This window comes from Triturus cristatus, chromosome 4_1 (genome assembly GCF_964204655.1).
Source record: "Triturus cristatus chromosome 4_1, aTriCri1.1, whole genome shotgun sequence".
NCBI classification, from domain to species: domain Eukaryota; kingdom Metazoa; phylum Chordata; class Amphibia; order Caudata; family Salamandridae; genus Triturus; species Triturus cristatus.
In genome coordinates, this window is record NC_140585.1 from 444,624,793 (window position 1) to 444,651,661 (window position 26,869).

General features: G+C 40.5%; 1 long non-coding RNA gene across 1 annotated transcript in view; it reads right to left on the minus strand.

Moving 5' to 3' along the window:
* The window catches only part of LOC146855099 (uncharacterized), a 284,283-nt gene that overhangs the window by 83,270 nt on the left and 174,144 nt on the right, over window positions 1-26,869 (minus strand). Inside the window, exon 2 of the long non-coding RNA XR_014980787.1 lies at window positions 289-420. This is a non-coding gene — a long non-coding RNA (uncharacterized LOC146855099). The remainder of the gene's footprint in view (window positions 1-288; window positions 421-26,869) is intronic.

Below are 26,869 nucleotides of genomic sequence, written 5' to 3' on the forward strand. Positions count from 1 at the left end.
CATCTATCTTTTAACAGAGAACCAAGCTCTTTTAGGTTCCATGAAACTACAGTGAAGATCAAATTAGAACATGGATAATAAATGTACCTGTCTGCACACACAGGAGAGAAAGATGGAAGTAGAACAAACAGTGCAGAAATAAGAAAGTATTGTATAGTAAATAGACAGGAATGAATAAAGACATATGCATTTATACTGAAACAAGAAGCAGTAAAGGGGAAAGAAGAAAACATTAAAAAAACATTAAGAACATTAAGAATATAATATGAAGAAATGAGACTAACATACCTACATTGAAGACAAAAACTTGAGGATTGTAGGGCCACACAACAACGAAGACACAGATTTACTCGGACAGGATCAAGGCATGCAAACACTAGGTTGAGAGATAGACTGTGCCAAACCTTTATGCAGGCTGACCTAAAAGAGAAGGAAAAAAAACAAGAGTTAGAGAACATATATCAATGAAATCATACTATAAGAGTATAGAACATATTCATAGACAAATTTCTTAAGCGAAAGAAGATCTTGAACATACCAATCGCATTCATCCAAGAAGCACTGTAGTTGGTTAGGTTCATTATATGTAGATGTTTTATTTTTATGTCACCTTGAAAGTACACAGATGATTTAGTCCAAATCTTTCATTCATGCTCTGCGTTTAGAGCATGAATCTATAAATGTTTTATGTCTCTCTGCATTGGCTTTGCAATGTCTTGAAAGAACTTGTTTTTTAGTTTTGGCTGCCACTGTGTCTTTCAGTATGCCAGTCTATTACAGAAAGAATGTAATAATTTCTCTCAGTTTAGAGATTGAAGAGGCGAAAGTAGACCTGATCCCAATTCTATGATCTCTTTGAATATTTAAGTCAGTTGTGTAAGGTGCATCAAGAGCCTTATGTATAAACGATTGAAAAAATAGAATGGGGTGATTTCCTTCCAAACCTTCTGGCACAACATATATTGTTAGATTATTTCACCTATTTAGGTTCTGAGGTTTTGACAAACAGAGATTTTATTTTTGAAGTAGATCAGCCTTAGTTGCTGAGTATTGAAGATTGCTGACACATTGCTCGTACGATTGCAGGTTTAGATAGTGTTGTCATAGCTTTGCGGAGTTCAGAATGCATGCACATTAACTTCAGTTTGCTTGTAATTTCGATAAATACAAGGCCTTAGAAAATCTGAACAACTAGGATTTATTATAGAAATGGATGTGAGCTCTGTGGTAATTGCATACAGACCAACTATTATAGTTCCTTGATGTTGAAAATGTTCTCTGAGTTCTCACATATGGGCGCTGTAGGAAGTACACATCAATGCTTTAAAAGGAGCTTCTTGTTAGGAATAGTCTCTTTTATTTAACCAACAAACTAGCTTGTAGTGTAGAGATATACATTAAAACAAGGCAGAATTGAATTAACAATAACTCATAGAAGAACAAAAAGCAAAGAAAAACTATATTTTCATGAAGGCAGAAACCAGAGTTCAAAAAAATAAATGTATTGGCATTTATACACAAAACAACATACATTAGAGAAAATGCAGCAAAAGGTATCATCCAGGAGTGAGAACACAAACATGGCCCATCTCATATAGAAAGACAGCGTCCTGCTATCAGATCATACAGTGAAAAAAGAGAAATGTGGCACCTGAGACAGTTCAGATAAGAAGCCATTTTGACCAAGTGCTTCTAAGCCAATAGAGAAGCAGTCAAATTGCCTGTTAGAAAATAAAAACAAACTAACAACCAACAAAACCCTTTGGCTGATGCCGCTCAGAAGCCACATGTCAGGGAGCAACAGGAGAGCTGATCAGGAGCTCTTCGCCAACACCATGTGTTGACACATCTTTATGTGTGGGTGGGCGGGGGAGGTGGAGGGAATAAAGGTGTATCTCATGGGAACACTCCAGGGATGTACGATAAGACCCATGGCAGCCATATCGCTCGAACCATCTCCAGGTGGCAGTATATAGGAGTCTGTCGCCTAGTTGGAGGGCTCATGCAGTTTGTTAAATAATTTGAGAACAAATGTGTCCCAAAGTGTGGTGGAACCATCTCTACCCCGTAGCCGATGGCTAAGCGTCATGGCATCTGCCTCTGCCTGAGCCCACATGAGAGTCACCTGAAGCCAACATTTAAGTGTGGGCAGCTGCGGGGCCTTCCACGCCATAGCAATTAAGCATTTAAAAAGGACTATCGTTAGGTCCACCAGCTTGAGATAATGCTTATTGTGCTTGGTACGTTGCGTAATCCCCAAAAGACATAGGAGTGAGTCTGGTGGTACCTGCACGTCAATCACCATTGACACCTGTTCCATCACCTGGGTCCATACATGGAGCAACCGAGGACACTCCCACACCATGTGCAAAAATGTAGCACCTGCATATCTACAACGCGGGTAGGCCAGTGACACTCATGGGAACATTCTATAGAGGTGGTGTGGTGCAAGGTAGGTCTGATGCAGGTAGTTGAATTGTGTAATTTTCAGATGGGCACTGCAGGAAATGCGTTTTATGTGCTCTAAAGCCATGGCTCATTGTTTGGTTGGCAAGTCTGTCCCTAAGCAATCATCCGACTTGGGCTTGTCTTGAGTCCGTAGATCAGTGCAACCCGTGTGTAGTGCAACACATAATGCTGATACCACCCTGCGGCCCAGGCTGTGCGTCAAGAAGCATTGCAATCCCAAATGTAGTGGGGGTTTGGCTTGTCCTGACGACCTTGTATCCCTGATTGCGGCCATAATTGCATTATGTGCAAGAAAGTGGCCAGGCCCTAGTCTGTAGAGTTGCTTTAGCCCCTCCTCGTGCAGGTTACATAGTTGAGTAATCTCCACTTCTCGCCAGGGAGAAAGGATCATATGCCTCAAGCAAGGTATTGAGAGCAGGTACACTTCAAAGGGGCAGTCGGGTTATCTAAGGGACGGGTGCGCTGCGAGGGCGCATGTAACAAACCCACGCAGAAGCCTGCCCAATCCCCTAGCAGGACCTCCTGGAGCAAGCAGCCAGTCTAGTATATTCACATCCCTTAAGTCCACCCAAATGAGTCTACCTTTCTCAGCCTCATCACCAGCCAGCCAGTGCATGGGCAATTGCAATTGGTCTGCTGTGAAATATAGCTCCAGGTCAAGAACCTCAGGCCCTCCCTCGAGCATCAGCTGCTAAATCATTGAAAGCAAAACTCGTCCCCAGACAAGTTCAGATTCTAAACTTCGTAAAGCAGCAAAAAAGGATCTCGAGGAAATCACTGGTAAGGCAGAAAAAAAGTATAAAAGCCTTGGAAGAATAAGCATCTTCGCTATTGAAGTCCTGCCCATGGCTTGAGAGAGTCAGTCTAGTCCAAAAATGTAGGGATTGACAAAGCGAGGTCAAAGTCGTACCCTAATTCCTGTTGATCGAGTCTCTGTCAGTATGATAGACATTCATATCAAAGTAATGACATTTTCAAAGCTCCAGAAGAAACGTCCCTCTACCAGTGACATGCAATGTTTGGGCTTGACCCAGTGCAGTAGGAAAAAACAGACTTGCCCCAATTTACCCTGAGGCCTGTCATGTCACCAAAAAGATTAAGTAAAGCAGGGTAAGTACATGGTCCATTAGATATACCAAGACATCATCCACGTATAAAGACAGAGTGCCAATCCAATCCCACCTTAGCACCCCATGCTGGGCCCCTGGTACCTAACTGAACAACTAGCAGTTCCATAGATAGTGCAAAGATCACCTGTGACAGAGTGCACCCATGAAGGGTCCCCCTTCTGATGGAGAAAGAAAGTGAAATCTGACAGCCAATTCAGATCCTCGCCTGCAGGGGGGTATACAGTATATTGACCCATTGTAAAAAGCTAGGGCCCCTCCCAAAGGCTTCCAACACTTGAAGGAAGTAAGACCAACTAAGCGTATCAAAGGCTTTCTCAAAATCCAGGGAGACCACCACGGGGAGGTCAGCCCCCCCCCCGGATACAGCGTCCGTGATATGATATAGACACTGAGTATTGGAGTGTGTCACCCTTCGTGGCACAAACCCACATTGGTCTGAGAGGACTAAGGAGCTGAGCCCAGGGACCAGTCTGTTGGCGAGGACTTTGCCTCATATTTTAAAGTCAATGTTCACCTTTGACAGAGGGTAATAGGAATTCACCTCAAGAGGGTCTTTGACCCGGTTTGGGTATCACCACTATGAGGGACACACAGCGAGTCACCGGAAGAGAGCCCTGGTCAGGCGCCTCCTGATAAACCTCCAACAGACAAGGGTCTAGGGTTTCTCTGTAGGGGGTAATATTCCACAGGATACCCGTCAGTGATCGGGGTGTTGCCACGAGCCATCTGACTAATAGCCAGATAAATTTCCACTAACTGAAGGGGTTGGTTCAGTTCCTACAACTGTATTGGGGTCAAACGGGGAAGTGCCACTGCGTGAAGATAATCTTGTAGCTGTGCCATAGCCAGCTCCAGAGGGGGGGATACAACTGTTCATAATATTGTGTCAATGCTTCATTAATATCAGTTTGCATGTTTACCACACAGCCCGCACTGTCCTGCATGGTGTCAATCGTGGTCCTGGGGACCTCGGAGCGCAACAACCACGCCAGTGTGCACCCTGGATATCGCCATCAGCGCAAGCTGAGGAGGTCTCGTAAGATGAGGGCGCGTGGCAGGTATCGCCACCGCCTCCCTCTCAGTCATGTGAATATGCATTTCTATGTCTAGCAAAGTGCGTGTAAGTGCTACCTGAACTCCCCATGTTGTACTAATACAGTGTCCCCGCATGACCACCTTTAGGGTGTCCCATTCAAGCCCTCAAGAGTCCAATGAGCCCGCATTATCGGTGAAGTACTAGGTGAGGTATGTGGCAATGATGTCTCTGTAACCATGTCTTGTAGTGCTTCCATGCGGAGCCACCAAGTTGGAATATTATCCCTCAACTCCCCCACTGCAACATGACCTGCAATGGATTATTGACAGGCAAAGTCTGGCCTAAATACTCAAAGCCACGTATAAGGGGCCAACAGTCGGTGTCGCTAAAGAAGTATTCCATCCTAGTGTGAACCTGGTGCCCCGGTGCATAGTAGGAGTACACCGTCTCCCCAGGATGTCCCAGATGCCAAACATCATACACGTTGAGCCCACAAGTCTAGTGTTGAACATGTAACATGGCCTGTAAACCTTTTGCACCCGGGAACGGGGTGACATAGAGCAGTCCAAGCATGTATCATGTACACAGTTAAAATCACCACCCCACAGCCTCGGAGCCTGTGTATCAAGTAACATGACCGGGGAGAGGGAGTCCAGAAACTAGCCCTATGAGGTGCTGGATGCATTAAGGGATACTACAAAACATAGGCGTCCACCCAGGGTTCCCTCCAGGGCAATATATATCTGCCCTCTCTGTCAATGAGGAGCCTGCTTTTCACAAAAAGAACCTCTGGGGCAACACAAATCAGAACCCTGCGGGCATATGCCGAGAATTCTGTACCATTCACCTGACCTCCATCGTTTACCAACTTTATCTAGTTCCCCCAGAGTCAGGTGTGTCTCCTGGAGAGATGCAAAGGAGACAAGACAGCATCTGCGAAAGGCATATATTCTGTATCTCCTAGCAGGGGACACCATACCTCGTACATTCCAAGTCAAGGTGCTAAAAGTAACAGCCATTCATTCAGTCAAAACAGTACAAAATCTGAAACATCGTCTGCACTCTCCATTCACACTCCTGCCCCAATACCCTTTCCGCCCACTCCTCCAGCCAAAGGGTAAAGAACAAGCATTTGCAATGCAACTAGGTCTTGCATTTGTGAGTTAGAGCTATTGACATTGTAAATGGCAATGTTTTTTACCTACACGTTTTATTTTTGGAGTGAATGTATGTAGTGTGCAAAATCCCTTGGAAGGGTCCTGCATTTCGTAATAAATATATTGAAAAAGATGCAAAGTGTGGATTGTGTCAACAATTGTTTGGCACGCACCTCATGGGTGAAGTGTCGCCACACAAGCACACCGTGGTGCCTTACTAATGCGAAACTCATTAATAAAAGTAGTGCTTACAGACTAACCAACGCGATTGGGATCGGAGCGTGTGAATCCGAATCCCGGCTTCTCTTTCATTTTCTACACTATTTGACTCACTCTCCTGCATCTTGGTTATCCTCCAAACACTGGGAGGCAATTAAGTTTGCCAAGGGGGTGGGGGTAAGGGGGGCTTCGGAGGTACATGAAAATGTATTCATTAGCTAGTGGTCAAAGGTCTCCCGGTGCTATTAGTTAAAAGTGTGCAGATTTCATTAAGATATTAATAGTACTTTGCTCGCATCTATGAGAAAATCGCCATTAACTAAACAAAATGCCAGAATGCGTGTCAGTTTTCACAGTGACTGCTTGCTTAGTTTCATTGCATTCATTTTTGTATTTACTCTTTTACACAGCATCCAAAGTAGGTAACCCCAAAGCCCCGAGTTGTTAAATGACCCATAGAAGAGAGTGTTTTACAGTTGAGCAAATGTGTCCAAATGTAATTTTGGTAGTGCCATGGAATGATCAGCCAATGAGGTACTCAATGAGCAGGTATTTAACTACACGTTCAAAATGTACGGTATTGTGGCTGTTGTTTGTTTGTACACAACCACCTCTCTGAATGTGTTTATAAACACAGAACTCCATCTACCAGACAGTGCTCACAGATGGGCGACTAAAGCACAGAACAAAATGTATTCATTTATCCTGTGTGAAGGCACCCAGAAGGCTTAGGTGCCCGCCAGGAGAGGATAGGGATCCCAGCGCTTCTACAGACTCTGCCGTGCTCCTCTGCACCAGCAGGGCACAGCTCAGAATCTGTCACTTCTGCTAAGAATAGGTGAGGGGTTGAGGTTGTAAGGCAATGGAGACTGACTTTGTCTGTTTGTCTGCACCAGTCTATTTCTCTACCATCTACTGGGCTCACTGTCATGTATCCATTCATCTCTCTTTGTTAGAGGTGCGTGAGCCAATATATTAATTAGCAGGTAGAGCCAGTCGGAGACGACCAAGCGTATATGAGCCAGTGGGCGAGCCGTGAAAATGATCGGCATGTTAATCATGTGCGATAATGTCTCCTCAGAATAAAAAAAAGTGCATTTCTTTAGCGCGTCACCTCAGTACACAAGATTATAGCACTGAATTGAGAGGAAGTTATCAAAAGTGCTCGGTTTAAGCATGAGTTTAAGCACTGCTGCTCCACCCGCCCGACAGTATTGCCATTTTGAACTAAGACACGTAACTTGCCATGCATACCCCGAATGTTGCCTAGAGTCTTATTATATTTAGAGTAACATTAAAATCTAGTTAATTAAACACAAGAAGTTTTTGTATAGCACGCATCTTGAGCTTGCATATTTCAAGGTGGCAATCATAAAGATGAAAACGGAAGTGCCGGCAGGCAAGAAAACACGAACGGGAGTGGGGGGGGTGGGATCGGGTGAGAAGTCACAGACTGAGGGAGGGGGCGGTGGCGTGGGTAGACAGGGAAGAAAATAGTGTTAGGAGTAAAGGGACCAATAGCTGTGGAAGGATACAAATGATGAATTAGGAGGGACTAACAAGACTCAAACCAATTAGAAGGCAGCATTTAAGAAAAATGCCAATGGGCAGAGAGTGGGCGGAGCTTCCACGAAGCTTCCACGCTACAGTATATACTGCATGCCTCGCAAAGCGATGGCAGCGCATTCGCGCTGCAACACTAGGTGAGACCTAAAAAGGGAAAAACAGTGAAACAAATATAATGAATACCTCCCCTATCCCAGGCCTGAAAGCCTTCCGGCCTCATGCCACAACACCCCAAATAGTGCAGCTGATATAAACTATTCGCCTGCAACAAGAACATGTCCATGTGGAATACTCTATCGGGGGAGGACGAAGCAGCATCCTTCATCCAGGAGCTGAAGCTTCCGCCACCTATATTAAGCCCAGGCATATCACCGACAGATACAGTGTCTCATGTTCAAAGTCAATATCGCTTCTGGGGGCCCGAAAGTAAGCGACCAGGCAGCCAAGAGCCTCCTCACAGCCTCCCAGAACAACAGTCACTCACCACCTGCGGCACCTTAGGAATCTGAGAGGGTCTCAGCTGAGGGAGCCCACCGGTGTCTGTAGCGATCCCAGCTCAGAGATGCCTGAGCTAAGAGTCCCAGGCTCCAAGTCTTTTCCAGTGTCTGGAGAAAGCGCCTGGTATCTGTTTGTGTTGTGGGTAGAGATCTCCACCACTGCCTGCAACCGCTCCAAGGCAGCTTGATCTTCAGAGGGGCAAGATTGCAACCACGGAGACGCCGGCATCAATGTTTGGACTTGGTTTTGGACCAGCAAGATAGGAAGAAGTGTGTGGTACTAGCATCCACCAAATGCAGGCGGGCCATAAACAATTAGGCAGACAGAACAAATGGTACAAAGTTGGGCCTTAACCGAAGCAAAGGTACTACCCCCCTTCTAGACCTCTGTAGTGCCATCTGGGTACGCCATGATAGAATTATTGCCTTTGAAAGTCCTTTGAAGGGCCTTTTGCTCTGAATAACTGCAGGAGTAGGTCCCTGTTCTAAAAATTAAGCTATCTTGCTATTATCGGGTGTGTGGAGGCACCTGGCACCGGAGGGCAGTCAGGGACTCAGTGCGCTCTCTCAATAAAGAAGAATTTTGGGACTTTAGTAGCCAGGACCGTATTCATAAGCCGGTCTACGTGGAACAGCACACTATTTGGGCCCTCAGTCCTTTCCAGAAAACCTAACAAGCGGAAGTTGTTGCAGTGGGAGAGATCTTCTGCATCTTCTGCCCTGACCTGAAGTGCCCACATTTCAGCCTGGAGAGCCTTTACCTGTTCCTGGCCGGTACTCATTGAAGGTGTAAGGGAGGTCAGTAAGGGTTCAGCCTCATCTACCTATTTCACCACCTTGACATGGTCCACCCGCATCAATCCAGTCTCGATCTGTATAGCTACAAAGTGGGCTTCCATTGCTGTTTTGAAGTCCATGTTCACTTGCAGAATTTTTCAAACACGCTGATCTACTTCTCCAGATGTTTGATCTGGTCTGTGTTGGTGCAGCCCCAACGTGGCCATGATGGACTTCTGAGGGGGAGGCCTGGCGACCTTAGGGCGAACCATGCCCATCAGTAGCGGCCTACCCTAGTCAATAGGGTGTGTGTCACTGCTCCTCCAGGTGACACTCTTGACAGTCTCAGGGGCTGAAATGGGCAGGCAGCTGTGAAAATATGATTCTCAGGGCACCTAAGTCCCTAAAAGCGAAGGTGAGTCACGCCAGAGGCTACTACGCAGCAGGGTCCGGCAGCCCAATGGCATGTGTTGCTTATAACAGCTGCAGCATCAACACACCTGCCCCATACAGCAGCATCACCCAGAGGGGGCCCGACCCACATATGTGCCCACCAGAAACTCACCGTGTTCCTCGCCACTGCAGATGATTCCTTCAGACAGGGCAGAAAACTGCGAGTCAGAGGGCCTCAGCGCAGTACACTAAGCAATCCCTGTGCACCCCCAGGCTCTTCCCCTGCAATAAAGTCCAAAGTCACCATTTCGCCCCCAAAAAGGGGGGGCTGCGGCTTCCTACTGCTCACAGATCAACTCCTCAGCAACAGGGAAGGCCTGTAGGGCACACCATCGGTCTGTCCGCTCCTATCTCTTTCGTCTAGGCTGACAACCCAGCTCAGTCACTAAGGAGCTGTGCTCTCTAGTGGGAGCTCAGGTGGCATCAGAGCTTGCAGACACCATAGAGGCTGCTCCCCGCGAGGGCCACTGACCAGCGCTGTCACATCAGGGCTCTGCAATAGCAGGTAGGGGCTCCTGAAGAGCACCGCCGCAACCCCCAGTCTTCCAGCCCCAGCAAGGGTCCACATGCACGCGTTCCTCTAGGAATATCCTGGCCTGCAGCTGCCAAGCTCTCCCACTGCACGGTTCCTGTCAGCAACTGCAAGCCCTCACAGAGGCATAGGTGAGGTATCCAGGAGGGCCCCCCAGCACACTGGGCAAGACAGGGCCACCGCAAGAGGCTCTAGATGCAGGGTGCATGCAGGATAGCAAATGCTGGGCACAACGAGGAGGGGAGCCTCGGCTCCAAGCATCTGACCACAGTGCCATCTTGCCTATCCCTCTGGTAGAAACCAGAGTTTTAACCAAAACTTGAAGTCTTTCATTAATGATTGACTGGAGAATTGATGTAAGTAGACTAGCCATACAGGTCAGCATGACTCTGAAATTCTTAGAATTGCACAGTATTTTATTTTGGTGATAAACCATATAGAAAAAACAGGCTAAAAAATAAGCCACATTGAATAGAAAATAGACTCTTCTCTACCTTTGTATCAAAATAACAGGCAGAACATTAAGGAATCTTCACAGCGTCAGCGTGACTAACATTTTGAAACGACAGGTGTGACAATGATTTTATGAACGAGTGCACTTCCTTTCATGAAGTAAAGAATATGCAAGCTATGGAAGTAAAATGCACATAGGTTAGGTCAGCACGACCTCTTGCGGAGTTGCCTCTACATATTTCCAACAAATGCAGTGCTGAACCAAATCTTACCTATGAGTTTGGCACAGCTCCAAACAAAAGCAGTCATCTTGCACGGGCGCAAACTATCCCCCCCCCTCAGTGTGCACCATTTTAAAAATGCTTGAATCAAAATGTTACTTGAACCATCGATGAGTCACTCATAGACTATACATTCAACAGCAATGTAGAATGTCTCTGAATTTTCACTGAACTTTTGGAAATAAATAGCTACACTTTATAAATCTTCAGTTTATATAAAAAGCGTGACATGACAACTTTTTAACCTCGGCACGTACACAGAAATCCAAAGGTGAATAATGTATTGCAAGAAGAAGCTTTAGTTTTTGTCACCTACTTTTGATAACAGGACTTTGAATTAAGGCACAACCTTTTTCAAAGGTAAAACTGCAACTCTCACTAGTTAAGCTTAGTCTCTACCTTGCTTTAATAAAGTACTACTTGAACTTTAAATTTCACTGATAGCTAAAGAGTGCACCATATAACTTTTACCAGACTGAATATTACTTCTTTCCAGTACTACACTATTTCTATTTGAGGCGCAGTAGCTTTGAAGATGTCATCAGTGACGTGATCAGTGATGGCATCATTGATGTGATTCGAGATGTCATCAGTGACATCATGAATGATGTAATTTAACATGTCATAAGTGATGCAATATGTGAGATCATAAGTAGTGCAAGGTGGGTGCACAAGTTAGTTCAGTAAACTATAACTGGTGAATTTCAGTGTTTTTATTTGTTTTTAAACATTAGTTTTTATATTTTAGAAAAACCTAACCATAACGTCACTTTAACCTTTGGTTTTTTCAATGAATCTATCTTTAGGATTTTTCAAATGTAAGTTAACATTGTACTTTACTTACCTATAATGTCACTTTAACCTCTGTAAAGAAATATATATTAATATATATATATGTGTGTGTACATATATATATATATATATATATATATATATATATATATATATATATATATATATATATATATATATATATTACCTACTGGCGGTCGCCAGTAGGTAGTTATAGTTAGGACCACGTTTCCATAGGAAAACCTCAACATTCTATTTTGAATAACTTTGGCGCCGGTCGACGAATCCTCGCGAATTTCTCAAAATAGGTGGGGCGCTCCGCTCCGCTCCTACCCTGAAAGTTTCGGGGGGATCCGTCAAGCTGGGGCTGAGATAAAAGGGGGGTCCCAAAACGCGTTTTTCCCATGCATTTTTCCATAGGACCTTTAGAACGAGCTACAGCCCGAACGGCTGAACAGAATTACTCGAAATTTGGCAGAGAGGTAGTCCCTAGGTCAAGGAAGTGCCTTTTGTAGGTTTGGTGTAAATCTGTTCAGTAGATTCTGAGAAAATAGCCTTTAAATCAATATATATATCTGAGCCAGCTTACGGTACGCTTACGGTACGCTTACCGTAAGCGTACGGTGGCGTGCGCGAGCGCGATTCTGATTGGCTCTTAGATCTTAGTAAACATTCGAATCGGCCGAAACCAGGAAGCGGCGGCCGCCATTTTGTGTATTTCACTCTGAAAAAAAAGAGTGAAAACAAGGAAAGGGGGCAATGAGGAGAGTTACAGACCCCCTAACAATTGTAAGGGGGTCAAAGAAGGACAGAAAAGTACAAAAAAAACATTTATTGATTTTAAAAAAAATCACGGGGTACGCTTACGGTAAGCTTACGGTAAGCGTACGGTAAAAAAATAAAAATAAATAAATGAAAAGCAGATTTAAGAGTTTAGATATTAGGGAGCTCTAAAAAGAGCTGTTGTGTTTATGAAGTCATTTTTTTAGTGGTACCTACAAGTAAGTACCGATGCAGAGTCTAAGGTTCAAGAGGAAGACTCTGTTCCCTTCATCATTGAAGTGCACACCATCTCCTCTATAAATGTCTTGCATGTCATAACGCAAGTTGTTGTGGTAAATGGCACCCATACCATAGTCACGGAGGAAAGCAGAAACAGATTTGTTGACGTGCTTTCTTGCTTTGTCAATCTGTGGACAGAAATGATTGGACCAGTTCCATTTTTGCCTTTGGCATATGTTGGAAAACACAAAGGCAGTTTTAGGGAAAAGTGAAAACAGTTGTGCAAAGGTGTCCTTCATAAGCATTTCCAGACCTACCCCAGTCAAAGTGCCTAGGTCATTGCCACCACAGTGCACTATTATGAGGTCAGGGTGTTGGATTTGCATGAAGGATTTCACCAATGGCATCAATTGGTGCCACTTTAACCCTCTCTGACCAATCCATTTAATGTCTACATTTGGCAAAGCAAGGTCTCTCACCATATCTGTTTTCTCTGCAAACTTTTCACTCCAGAAGACATAGCTGTGCCCTACAATCCACACTGTGAACATCTTCAAAGGAGATCTGGATGCACTCAGGAGGTGTCTTTCAGTAGAATGGCAATATGAAAAGAAAGACAGTTTGGAAATGGAGGCATACATATTTTTTTCAAAACAAAAAGAACTGATTGGCTGTTTCATACCATTCTAGAATAAAAACTAGGCTGTATGTGTAAATTAATAGAAGCATGTTTTGTATTGGTACAAAAAAATGTGTAACCAAAGAACAGTACTATGGATTTGCTGTTAGGTTTGAAAAGTCAAGCACTCTTGCTCTGTGGAATTGAAACATTGTGTGTCGAACTTCTGACCTAACTGCACACAGCAGTGTTCCATGAGCTGTTGCTATGGTAGCAGGCAGAAGTCAAGTTGGGGGAAGAGTACTAGGCAGAAGTCAAGTTGGGGGAAGGGTACTTTTGGAAAAGGGTTCGTTTTCAACCAATAGAAATGTGTGATTACATGTGAAAAAAAGGGGGAAGCACTGAGATTTGAAACTTACATGTATATGTGTGGAAAAATAGAGGGAAAGTTTGCCATTATCTGGTTCTGCTGAGAGGAGAGAGGTGAACACAACAGAGATCCTGGCTCTGATAATCTGCTGTTTGAGTGTCACATTTCTTTCACAACTAACTAATTTTAAAGGTGAGTTTACAGTTTGAGAGGGTATGTATGTGGTAACTTAAGAAATGAATAATAGAAATGGGAATTGTTTTTGTTGTAGTTACACATGGTGGTTTCATAATGTGTCAGTGTGTAAAAGTGATTTACACTTGCCCCTGAAAAAAAAAAGAGCAGTAAGTGTGCTTTCAAATTGGCAAAGAAATTTCGTTTTGGGACTAATGTGAAAACATGACTCTGTGTGCATAGAAGAATTATAGGCAGAGATTTATTGCGTCTTGCTCTGGTGATTTCACAGTTGCATTAGATGGAAAGGGGGAGCGAATTTTTGGGGGAATAAGCAGAGGGTTAGCACACACCCATGTCCTTGCCGTGTATAGTCATGCACAGTATTTACAAGCCAGTGGGGTTTTCAGGTTTAAGTCTGTAATGCAAATACATTCAGCATCACTAAGGCTGGTTGCCCTTGGTGGAGTGTAGGCAGTCACAGAGAATGCACATGGTGGTGGTCTGAAAAAAAAACAGCTTGGACACGTGCAATTAAATAAATCAAAAATAGTGGTTTCATAATGTGTCAGTCTGTAAAAGTGATTTCCAATTGTTAAAAGAGGCAAAAATATTTTTTGGAAAAAAATGTAAATATGTGTACTGTATTATAAATTGTTATAAAAATATTAATACTTTTTTCTTTTTTTTCAGATCGATATAGAAAATTTTCGAAAACTACAACCATTTTAAAAACTATTTTTTTAAAAAACAAATGAATAAATATTTTTTTGAGTGAGTATGGTAAGTCAATGTAATGTGATAAATGATTTTTAGTGTTTTTTTTAAAAAAAATAAAAAAAGGTACGCTTACCGTACGCGTACGGTAAAAAAAAAATAAAAAAAAGTTTTTAAAAACATATGTCAAAAAAAGATGAAAGATAAGGTTGGCTCTTAAAAGAGCCGTTGTGTTCATGCAGGGACAGAGGAAAGAAAGATTGGGAATATTAGACGGTACGACAAGTGTGCTGATCTATTTTATTGTTCACTAGGGAAATACTGGTCTCCCTATAAGTAATTAGATCGTGACAAGTGGCGCACCGTACTTCAACCCTCGCAAACCGAGGGTTAATTTCAAGAGGGCCAGCAAAAGGAGATTCTCCCCCCACAGATGAAGGGCTCACCTGACCTGCAGAAGAAGGAGTCTGCCCTGCAGATGATGGTCCAGGCTGAGCTGCTGTGGATGTACTGGCTCGTCTTTCTGAAGAGTTACCTCCAAAAAGATGACCATGTGTCCTTTTGTGTACATCCTTGAGGTGTCTGATCATGGTATGATTCCCAAAGGAATACTTCCTGTCAGGATTACCTCTAGAAAGTACACGCTGACACAGCCTGCAAGTAACTAAGGGTGCATTCACCTTTTGCTGGCCTTCTGGAAAAGTAAAATAATCCCAAACATAAGAAGGCTTTACTTTCCTCGCTCTCTGCCTCAAGACAGTGCTGCTGGTGCTAGCCTCACTCTCAGAAGGGCTCTGCTGTTCTGCCATCGTATCCCAAAGACAAACCAGCTCCTTCTTCCAAGGGATCACAAGCAGAAATGAGGGGAATGGGTGTGGTGTAGGAGAGTTCTAGAACTGAAAGTAGTTTCAACCAATCAAAAGTTGTGTTTCAAGATCACATGACCTACCGTACGCTTACGGTACGCTTACGGTACGCTTACGGCAAAAAGTACGCGTGCGCGTAAAAAAGACACGCGCTTGCGCGCATGCGCATAACAGTCATTTCCCGGCACTTCCGCGTAACGTGCGCGTGTTGCGTAAGCGCGCACGCGTCCCACGCGCAGTACGCGTGGCTACGCAAAGTACGTAACTATACGCAAGCAGCGTAGATAGATTACGGACGTTGCGTAAACCGTACGCTTACCGTGAGCTTACGGTACGCGTACTATAAAAAAAAAAAAAAAAAAAAAAAAAAAATCTGGAAATAAATTTTACATGTTTATTTTAAAAAATATATATAAAAAAAATATTTAAGGATTTTAAAAATTTAAGCATAGTCTTTATAAAAGATAAGAAAATTAAATTAAAAATATGTTTGAAAAAAATGAAGAATAAAAAAAAAAAATAGCATTTAAAAAACCTTGCAAATTCACTGAAAAAACCATGGGTTTCACACACGTTATAGTTAGGAATTAGCATTTAAAAAACCTTGCAAATTCACTGAAAAAACCATGGGTTTCACACACGTTATAGTTAGGAATTAGCATTTAAAAAACCTTAGAAATTCACTGAAAAAACCATAGGTTTCACACACGTTATAGTTAGGAATTAGCATTTAAAAAACCTTAGAAATTCAGTGAAAAAACCATAGGTTTCACACATGTTATTGTTAGCTGGACATTTTACTCGTAAAAAACCAATGAAATTGCCCCGTTATAGTTAGTTCAGCTAACTATAACTCGCGCGCCCGCAATGCACTGCTGATGACGTCACATATTACATCACTCATGACATGGTCAGTGACATCACTCATGACATCACTGATGACATCTCAAATGACATCACTGATGACATCACTGATGACATCATCCTTGTGATAGAGTGGCAGACCTCCTCTCACCTTAATATAAGCTTTGATACACACATTCAAAAATAGAGACTAAAAATTTCAAAACAATGGACATACCAATACCAGTTACAACAACCTCTTCAGTAATTCTAAGATCCACATACACATCCACTCATTCACCAACAGTCCTATACAGTCACTCATACATGTACTCACTCATCATATGTACTCATACATCTATACATCCTGTTACACAATGCCACTCATCCATAGAGTTACTCACACACATAGTCACTCATGCTAATAAAGAATAAAACATACATTTACTTGCATATACAGTAATACACACACCACCATACTTACTTCTACGGAAACTTACACATACTTAGTCTTTTAAACAATCACTTATAGAAACACATACTTATTCATACAGGAACTCTTTCAATCTCTCCCTCTCACATATACTCACATATATACACCAATAGTCACATATACTAGTTTAAAACATATGTAGTTACTCCTGAAGACACTATTGAGACAGTCATTCACTCACTAACACACCCATACACACACTCATCCACCCATACAGTCCTGCACACATGCTGTCTTCAACACATACAAACAGTGAGTCACTCATTCATGCATCTATGCACTACGTAATACCCCCCACCGTACCATACAGACACTCAGACTGATACTCAAAAAAACAACTAATAACCTATATAGACACCCATGTAGCTACTCACCAACCCATGCAGCCACTTATACACAAAGTGAGAGATACACTTAATCAGTCAGTTACACAATCAATTTTTCAAAAACAAATCATCCATTTAGACACTTATATACCCATTTATTCTTCCATCGACCTTGAAATATACATATATAAAACATATTTAATTTTCAGAAAAACACACATTCACTGGATGATGTCATCAGTGATGTCATCAGTGATGTCATTTGAGATGTCATCAGTGATGTCATGAGTGATGTCACTGACCATGTCATGAGTGATGTAATATGTGACGTCATCAGCAGTGCATTGCGGGCGCGCGAGTTATAGTTAGCTGAACTAACTATAACGGGGCAATTTCATTGGTTTTTTACGAGTAAAATGTCCAGCTGACTATAACATGTGTGAAACCTATGGTTTTTTCACTGAATTTCTAAGGTTTTTTAAATGCTAATTCCTAACTATAACGTGTGTGAAACCTATGGTTTTTTCAGTGAATATATATATATATATATATATATATAAGTAAATATATACAAAAACAGAGTTGCCCCTGAAGGAGAGCCCAACACGAGTGGAAATACTTCACTTCTTTCTTGGAGGCTGACAGGATAGTGAGCCTGGAATCGTCAGTCCTTTTCCCACTGACGCATTTTGGGCTACTTGCCCTTTGTCATAGGCTTCTTTGGCGTTAGCAAAGCAGGTACACACACCTTTTTTCCATTAGTACCCACCCCAGTGGGCGTGACCGCACCCGCGGCCTTCTGGTACTTGTAGTGCGCTTAGTATTCCTCTTGTGAGTTTGAATTGTGCTCCTAGTTCAAAAAGAAGTTAAAATCCCTAGTGGGTTGATGAATACTCCTGCCACAACTGCCACTGCCACAATAAACACCTCCAACAGGAAACCTCTCGTCCGTTCGAGTGTGCACCGGTTGGCACCATCTCAGGTCTGCTGCTGTGCACAGGGGCTATCCCACGGCTGGGCCAGCCGTATCAAATACCACAAAAACAGAGTTGCCCCTGATGGAGAGCCCAACAGGAGTGGAAATACTTCACTTCTTTATTGGAGGCTGACAGGGTAGTGAGCATTGAATTGTCAGTCCTTTTCCAGCCGACGCGTTTCGGGCTATATATATATATATATATTCACTGAAAAAACCATGGGTTTCACACACGTTATAGTTAGGAATTAGCATTTAAAAAACCTTAGAAATTCAATGAAAAAACCAATGGTTTCACACATGTTATAGTTAGCTGGACATTTCACTCGTAAAAAACCAATGAAATTTCCCCGTTATAGTTAGTTCAGCTAACTATAACTCGCGCGCCCGCAATGCACTGCTTATGACGTCACATATTACATCACTCATGACATGGTCACTGACATCACTCATGACATCACTGATGACATCTCAAATGACATCACTGATGACATCACTGATGACATCATCCTTGTGATAGAGTGGCAGACCTCCTCTCACCCTAATATAACCTTTGATACACACATACAATAATAGAAACTAAAATTTTCAAAAAAATGGACATACCAATCTCAGTTACAACAACCTATTCAGTAATTCTTAGAACCACATACACATCCACTCATTCACCAACAGTCCTATACAGTCATTCATACATGCACTCACTCTTCATATGTACTCATACACCTATACATCCTGTGACACAATGCCACTCATCCATAGAGTTACTCACACATAGTCACTCATGCTAATAAAGAAACAAACATACATTTATTAGCTTATACAGTTATACACACACCACCACACTTACTTCTACGGAAACTTACACATAGTTAGTCTAAAAAACAAACACTTATAGAAACACATACTTATTCATACAGGAACTCTTTCAATCTCTCACTGTCACATATACTCACTTATATACACCAATATTCACATATACTAGTTTAATAGATATGTAGTTACTCATAAAGACACTATTGAGACAGTCATTCACTCACTAACACACCCATACACACACTCATCCACCCATACAGTCCTGCACACATGTTGTCTTCAACACATACAAAGAGTGAATCACTCATTCATGCACCAATGCACTACATAATACCCCCCACCGAACCATACAGACACTCAGACTGATACTTAAAAAAAGAACTATTTACCTATATAGATACCCATGAAGCTACTCACCAACCCATGCAGCCACTTATACACAAAGTGAGAGACTGATACAGATATTTTCATATTTAAACATTACTCAGTAAGTCATGTATTCACTATAATACCCTTAATCAGTCAGTTACACAAATTTTTTTTTTTTTAAAAACATCCATTTAAACAATTATATACCCATTTATTCTTCCATTAACCTTGAGATATACATAAATATAAAACATATTTAATTTTCAGAAAAACACACATTCACTGGATGATGGCATCAGTGATGTCATCAGTGATGTCATTTGAGATGTCATCAGTGATGTCATGAGTGATGTCAGTGACCATGTCATGAGTGATGTAATATGTGACGTCATCAGCAGTGCATTGCGGGCGCGCGAGTTATAGTTAGCTGAACTAACTATAAAGGGGAAATTTCATTGGTTTTTTACAAGTGAAATGTCCAGCTAACTATAACATGTGTGAAACCTTTGGTTTTTTCATTGAATTTCTAAGGTTTTTTAAATGCTAATTCCTAACTATGACGTGTGTGAAACCCATGGTTTTTTCAGTGAATTTGCAAGGTTTTTTAAATGCTAATTTTTTTTTTTCATTTTTTTTTTACATATTTTTATTATAATTTTCTATCCTTTTTTAAAGACTATGGTTAAATTTTATAAATTCTACAATATGTTTTTTTTTACCATTTTTATAAAATAAACAGGTAAGATTTATTAGTATAACATATTGGTTTTTTTTTTCTTTTTTTTTTTAACGTGCGCGTACGGTAAGCGCACGTCTTGCTTTCATTACGTTAGATTTCTACGCTGTTTGCGTTCATTTACGTAATTTGCGTAGACGTACGTCGCACGTACGCGGCGCGTAACACGTACGCTGCACGCGCATGTTACGCGGAAGTGAAGGGGCGTGCCTGTTTTGCGCATGCACGCGTGCGCGTGTCTTTTTTACGCGCATGCGTACTTTTGCCGTAAGCGCTCCGTAAGCGCACCGTAAGCGTAACGTACGCGCACGTTGGGTCATGTGATCAAGAAACAAGACTTTTGATTGGTTTTTACTACTTTCAGTTCTAGAACTCTCCTACACCACACCCATTCCCCTCATTTCTGCTTGTGATCCCTTAGGAGAAGGAGCTGGGTTGTCTTTGTGATACGATGGCAGAACAGCAGAGCTCTTCTGAGAGTGAGGCTAGCAGCACTACCTTGAGGCAGAGAAGGAGGAAACAAAAGAGCTCTTTCATATGGGAGTATTTTTCTTTTCCAGAGGACAAGAAAAAGGTAAGTGCACCCTTAGTGACTTGTAAGCTTTGTGGCCGTGTACTTTCAAGAGGGAATCCCAACAAGAAGTATTCCTTCGGGAATCACACCATGTTGAGACACCTTCAAGATGTACACGGTAGAACATTTGCTCGACATACTGAAGGTAACCCTTCAGTAAGTCAACCAAGCACATCCACAGCAGCTCAGCCTGGTCCATCATCTGCAGTGCCGAGTCCATCTTCGGCAGGTCAGCTGAGCCCTTCATCTGTGGGGGGAGCATCTCCTTTTTCTCGTCCTCTGGAAATCAACCATCGGTTTTCGAGGGTTTTAGTTCGGTGCGCCACTTGTCATGATCTAATTGCTCATAGGGAGACCAGTGTTGCCCTAGTGAACAATTTAATAGATCAGCACATTTGTCGTAGAGACTAATATTCCCACTCTTTCTTTCCTCTGTCCCTGCATGCTCTTTTAAGAGCCAACCTTACCTTTTAACTTTTTTTTATATATTTTTAAAAACTTTTTTTTATTTTTTTTTACCGTACGCGTACGGTACGCGTAATTTTTTTTTTTTTTTTTTAAAAACACTAAAAATCAATTATCACATTACAAGGTCCTTGAGAGACTACAATGATAAACTGAAAATGTGATTGTTGAGAAGTGGAAAAAAGGGACCATGAAATTGTTGACTTACCATACCCACTCAAAAAATTATTTATTAATTAAAATTTAATTTTTATTGCTTTAAAAATGGTTCAAGTTTTCGAAAATTTTCTATCTCAATCTGAAAAAAAAGAAAAAAGTATTAATATTTAATAAAACATTTTATAATACAGTACACATATTTACATATTTTCCCCAAAAATGTTTTTGCCTTTTTTTTGCTGTTTTCAGAATATATTGCATTTCACTATAAATTGTGAAAGCAATTGCATTCATCATTTAACAGCGGGCAAAAAAAAAAATAACAATCTCAAAGATTGTTTTAAAAAAGCCCAGAATCTCTTCTCACTTAAACATAACATTATAGAAATCCATAATATTCTTAAAAAATATCATCTAATATCAATACTTATTTCTTTAAAATACCGTCTGACATTTTTGTTTCAGAAGTATTATCACAAAAATATATCTCAAATAACTCCACAATACATCTGGTTCCATTTCCTTTAGGCCAAATAGTAATTTTAAAATTATTTTTTGATTAAATTTCCAATGGTAATCCAATAAAAATCTAAAGTTTAAATTGTACAGATCTCACCGATTGTTTGTAAAATTTTGGTTTCCGAAAGATAAATTAATAATTAAATAAGTCCACAATACAATTGTTTACCTTTCCTCATGGCCAAATAGTAATTTTAAAAATCTTTTTTGAATAAATTTCCAATGGCAATCCAATAACATTCCAAAATTTTAAATTATACAGATGTTACCGATTTTGTCTAAATTTTTGGTTTTCCAAAGTTTCATAAAAAATTTAAAAAGTCCACATTACAATTGGTTACCTTTCCATTAGGCCAAATGATAATTTGTAAAATCATTTTTTAAGAAAATTCCAATGGTAATCCAATAAAATGGTAAAATTGTTTTGTACACATCTTGCCAATTCTCTCTAAAATTCTGGTTTCAGGAAGATTAGATAGGAATTTGCTAAATCAAAAGGCAAACGTTGCTTGAAAATCAATTGGGAATCATTACACAGTGTCCAGCCTTTTCACATTTAAGATAAACTGTGTAATGTCCAGAAGTAACAGTAGGTCCTTCATGGGAAATTATTGCAACTGTTACAAAAGTTTTTCCTGAAATTGATAATTGCTGTCCTGTAAACTTCTTTATTAAAGTATCTAATTTTGAACCATCAGCTTTACATCGTTGCCTCATTAAAATTACATATTGTCCGTATTCCTTTAAAAATAACGTTGAAAACATTTCAGATTTACACTCACTGCATTCCATGCTATGATTAGCATCTTTAACTAATTTAGCAAAAGTGACTGTTTTACTTTCTGGCAATGTTAAATAAATAAACCTTTCAGAATCAACATTAGAGCCACATATATTGTAACAGTTTTCACAACTATGTTCACATTTATAAAAGAGACCAAAAAAATTATCAATGGGAACCCCTTCTTCTTCCAGTACCTGAAGAAAAAACATCAAGAATTCCTGTGCGTCTTGCTGTACATTTTGAGAAAACTGTGTTCGTCCTGAACATACATCTAAAAGTTTTCTAATTTCAGTAGCACTTTCTATTTGAGTTTTATCATTACTCAGCTTTTGAAAAAGGAGACTCAACTCAGAACAGAATCTTTTTCCCTGATTTACTATTATCTGCTCTTGCACACTTTCCAGATAAAAAGCAACATTCAGCACTACATTAGCGTAGCAGTTGACACCAGAGCTATTTTCAAAATGACATCCTAAAACCTGTTCTTCATTTTCCTTTTTCTTTTTGCTTGCAATTACATCACTCCTCTTTTTTTTCCTCCTCTCTACATCTTCATTACAGATATTCTCATTTCTCCTTTTACGAGAAACTACACGTTTCTCCAACACAGGATACTGACCTAAATGAGGAGCATAGCTTCTTCTTAATCTATTATACTCCTTTACACAATTTGTATCAGCACTAACTTTAGAGTCATCAAAGTCTATCATGAATAAACCAGATAATGTTTTCACTCGTGACAAAGCTACATAAGCCATACCTTCTTTGAACACAGTTGAACCAATGTTCACAAAAGCACAATCTACAGTCAATCCTTGAGACTTGTGAATAGTTACAGCATATGCTAGAGAAAACGGAAACTGCTTCCTACGTACATATAAGTCTTTCACAAGCATGAAACGAACTGAACAACGACAAACATCTTTAACTTCTTCTATCTGATCAAATTTTATTTTTAAACATTCAATTCCATCTTTTTTCTGATAATTAATAAAACCCACAACTCTTCCCATAGCTCCATTAACTAAACCCTTTTCAACATCCAAATTTCTCCTTAAAAATACTCTACAGTTCATGCAAACATATAGATTTTTTTTCTATTCCAGCTGTTTTGGAAATGTTCTTCTCTAGTGAATCCAATTTATTTTTCAGTGTGCCTGTTAATGTGATAGTAATTCTTCCATCTTCAATTTTGACCACTGCTTCCAATTTCCTGATATCTTCCTTTTCCAATTTTAAAAGCTCCTCATTGAATATTGAGCATTCACGTAGAGTTAGCATTAAGCAGATGACACTTTTCTTTTCTGCAATGTTCTTGTATATCTTCTCTGCAACTATTTCTTCTTTTGGAAATAAATTATGTAGCAGCCGACTCTGTAATGCTTTTTTGCCAACTTCTGTGAGTAGTCCAATCCTGATATCTTTCAGAATACTTCCATATTCTTCATCGTTTGCTTGCCTCATATTAGTAGTAAGTTCCTTGTACTCAAAGAAGGACCAAATATTTGCATTACCAATGCTTCCCAATGACTTCTTGGTGTCTTCATGTGTCACAGTATTAAACACTGGTTGTCCTTTAACTGGAGTAAGCTGTAGAAGATCCCCAAATACAATGACATGTTTTCCACCAAATAACACGTCATAGTCTGTCCTTAGAATTTGCTGCATTCTTAAATGCACAAAGGCAAGCATTAAGTTTGATACCATGCTCACCTCATCAATAATGAGAACTTGCATCTTCTTCAATACTCTTGAAACTTCCAAGCATGCTTCTCCAGTTAGCTTGTTGTATTGTATTTTGTTCTCATGCTCCACTGGTAACATTAGCAAACGATGTAAGGTGATTCATTTTATGTTATATGCTGCTAACCCAGTTGGAGCAGTAACCACACAAGACAAAGTAGAATCCGTTTTTTGCTGTAGGTAGCTTCTGATGACTTTTATTAGGAAACTTTTTCCAGTTCCAGCTTGTCCGCTTACATACATCCTGATTGGATGAAATGATGTGCATGAGCACTCTTTTTTTTCATGTAGAAATCCGTGATCAATTTTGTTTCTGATCTCTTCATAAATTTGTTGCTGCTCTTCGTTCAGTTGTCTTTCCAAATTTTGTAAGTCTATAAATTCTTCTTGAGCTTGATTCATAGCCGTTTCCACTTCATTCATGGCTATTGATGCTTCATTTTCAACGATTGGTTGTCCTAGGGGATCTTGACTGAGTGTTCCTGAACTTTGGCTGTCCTGAGAACTGTCTCTAGCTACTTCTGCTGCAATTGTAGTTTCCTGTTCAATTTCTTCATTTAACATTTGCAGATAAGTTGTGAATGTATTGCATTGTATGCTGTCTTTGCAAGCATTAAATGAATCTTCATAGCTTTGAAATTCTCCCAGTAGTTCATCCTCTGTACGCCATGGTTTAAACAGCTGTAAAAGAGCCAAGTAGTAAAATTCCTTTTTGTCAGTAGTGTCGCAACTCAGCTTCCGGTGATTTATCAAACTTCCTTTTGTTTGCTTCACCAAACATCCTTCCTCACCAATGACTTTATATTTTCCATTTTTGATGTCTTCTGCGGCTTTCCGTGAATAAATGTAGTTCTGCAGCACTTCATAGAGACACATGTTCTCCAGATGTTGACTTCTCTTGGGATAATATGTGTCCAACATGTTTGATTTCAAAATATCTGTACTTTCTGGGTCATTCTCGGCCAAATATTCAATTTCTCCAACAGATTTCAGTACCCGATTTCTCTTTGCTGCAAGGCCTAAACTTGCCCAAATTATTCTTCTTGATTTCGAGTAGAGACTTGCAGAAGATAACCTATCTGAACATTCGTAGGATCAAATTTCTCGATGCGATAACATCTTTAAACTGAAACTGTACAGCTTCTTACTGACAGTCTTCTCGTGAGAAATCTCTTCCCACATTTCCTTCAATTCCGTTTTCTCAGATTTAGTAATGTAAGACGTTACATATCGAGCAACAGCAATGGAATTGTCAGCTACATACTGTATATCCATGTTAGCATTCCACATGGATAAAATGACTGGGTTGTAGTCATTTATATTTTTTGATTCTTCTTTTCTTTTTAGGTTGTAGGTATTCTTAGGTGATTTTCTTGTAATAGTATGTCTCACAGATGACATAAAACTGTTTACTCTTCCATTTGAAAGAACAGGTCTAGGAAATCCAAATCGACATTTAGTGTAGTATTTTTCTTTGCTCTTGTATTTCCGTCGACAGTATTTTCCACACGATGACTTTGGAAACGTAAAACTTGCTCCTTTAACTTTTTCTCTTCTGTGCTTTTTGGTATAGCACATGTTGCATATTCTTCAATGTAAGATAACACTGCTTCATCAGTATCTGTTCCAAACTTTGGGGCATCCTTGATCCACAACAGCATATGAATATGAGGAGCACCTCTTGCCTGGTACTCTTTTCTCCAAAAGAAATCCACTACTTCTCCAAGAGGTGGATTTTTTTTATTGCAGATGAAGGACATCATAGCCTCAAATCTATGATTGAAATATCTGCAAACATTAACCGGATCCAATGAGCACAGTTCTCCTGCTGTCTTGTATTCGATGTTTTTAATGTTTGAATTTGCCTCTCGTAGAAAATCCAGTAAATCATCCCAAGCGTACTCGGCACAGCTTATGGTAAGGAACCATGTTGGTGTTCCTAAATTCCGTAACATGCATTTTAGTTCACCATGGCGTCGGTACCAATATTCATTTGTCCCACGCTGACAAGCCATCAGATTGATCAGTTGTGTTTCCAAATGATCATCTCGGTGCTGCACTTTCTCCATAAAATCCTTAGCAGACACATTTTGTAAATGTACTCCACTTTTTAAAATGTGATTTACTGCATATGATAATGCAGACAAGTCGCTTTCAAATAAAAGATGGAACAAATAAGGAATACTTTGTCGAAATCTGGGATCTTCTGCATATAGTCTTGTAGTCCGATACTCAGAAGCTGGAATCTGTTCTGGACGTTTATCGTATCGTCCTCCTTTTCCTTTAGGAAACAGCTGGGGAAAACATCGAGCTTCCAAGCTCTCCCCCCATACACTCACGGGAGTTCCTTTTGCTTTCTTCATCTGAAACAGATCAATATTGTCTCCCATAGCTTCTTTTGAATGTAGAGGATGTATGCTAAAATGTTCATAAATTTCTTCTTCCTTTGACTTGTCCACTTTTTCAATTTGTCCAGTTGGTGTTTCTGTGTCTTCTTGTAAATCTTCTTCTTCTTCTTCTATATAAATTGATTCATACCATTTGTTATTCCTTTTCAAATACAAATTTGCTCTTTGTACTTTCCGTACATCTACCAGCTCCTGCCAAATCTTCTTATTCTTTGTAGGTACACCATTAACCAGAATAACTAATGGTTCAGTTTCCAAAGTATCTGCATCAATAGTTTCCATATTTTTTTTCAAATCCAAGGGCAAATACACCACTCTACCTTTTAAACCTCTCAGTAAATCTGAAGGAGGTCATTTACCAGTTTTGGGCTCCATACGTACTATGGTCTGGAACGGATGAACACATTGAATAAGTATAGACTCATATGTATTTAATTCAGAAAGTTCGGCAGGAATAACATCCAATTCGAAATTATTATGTACAGCTCTGGTCGGCATTCTATTTTCCTCTAACTTGTTGTAACAGTATTTACAAATACGCTGATCTT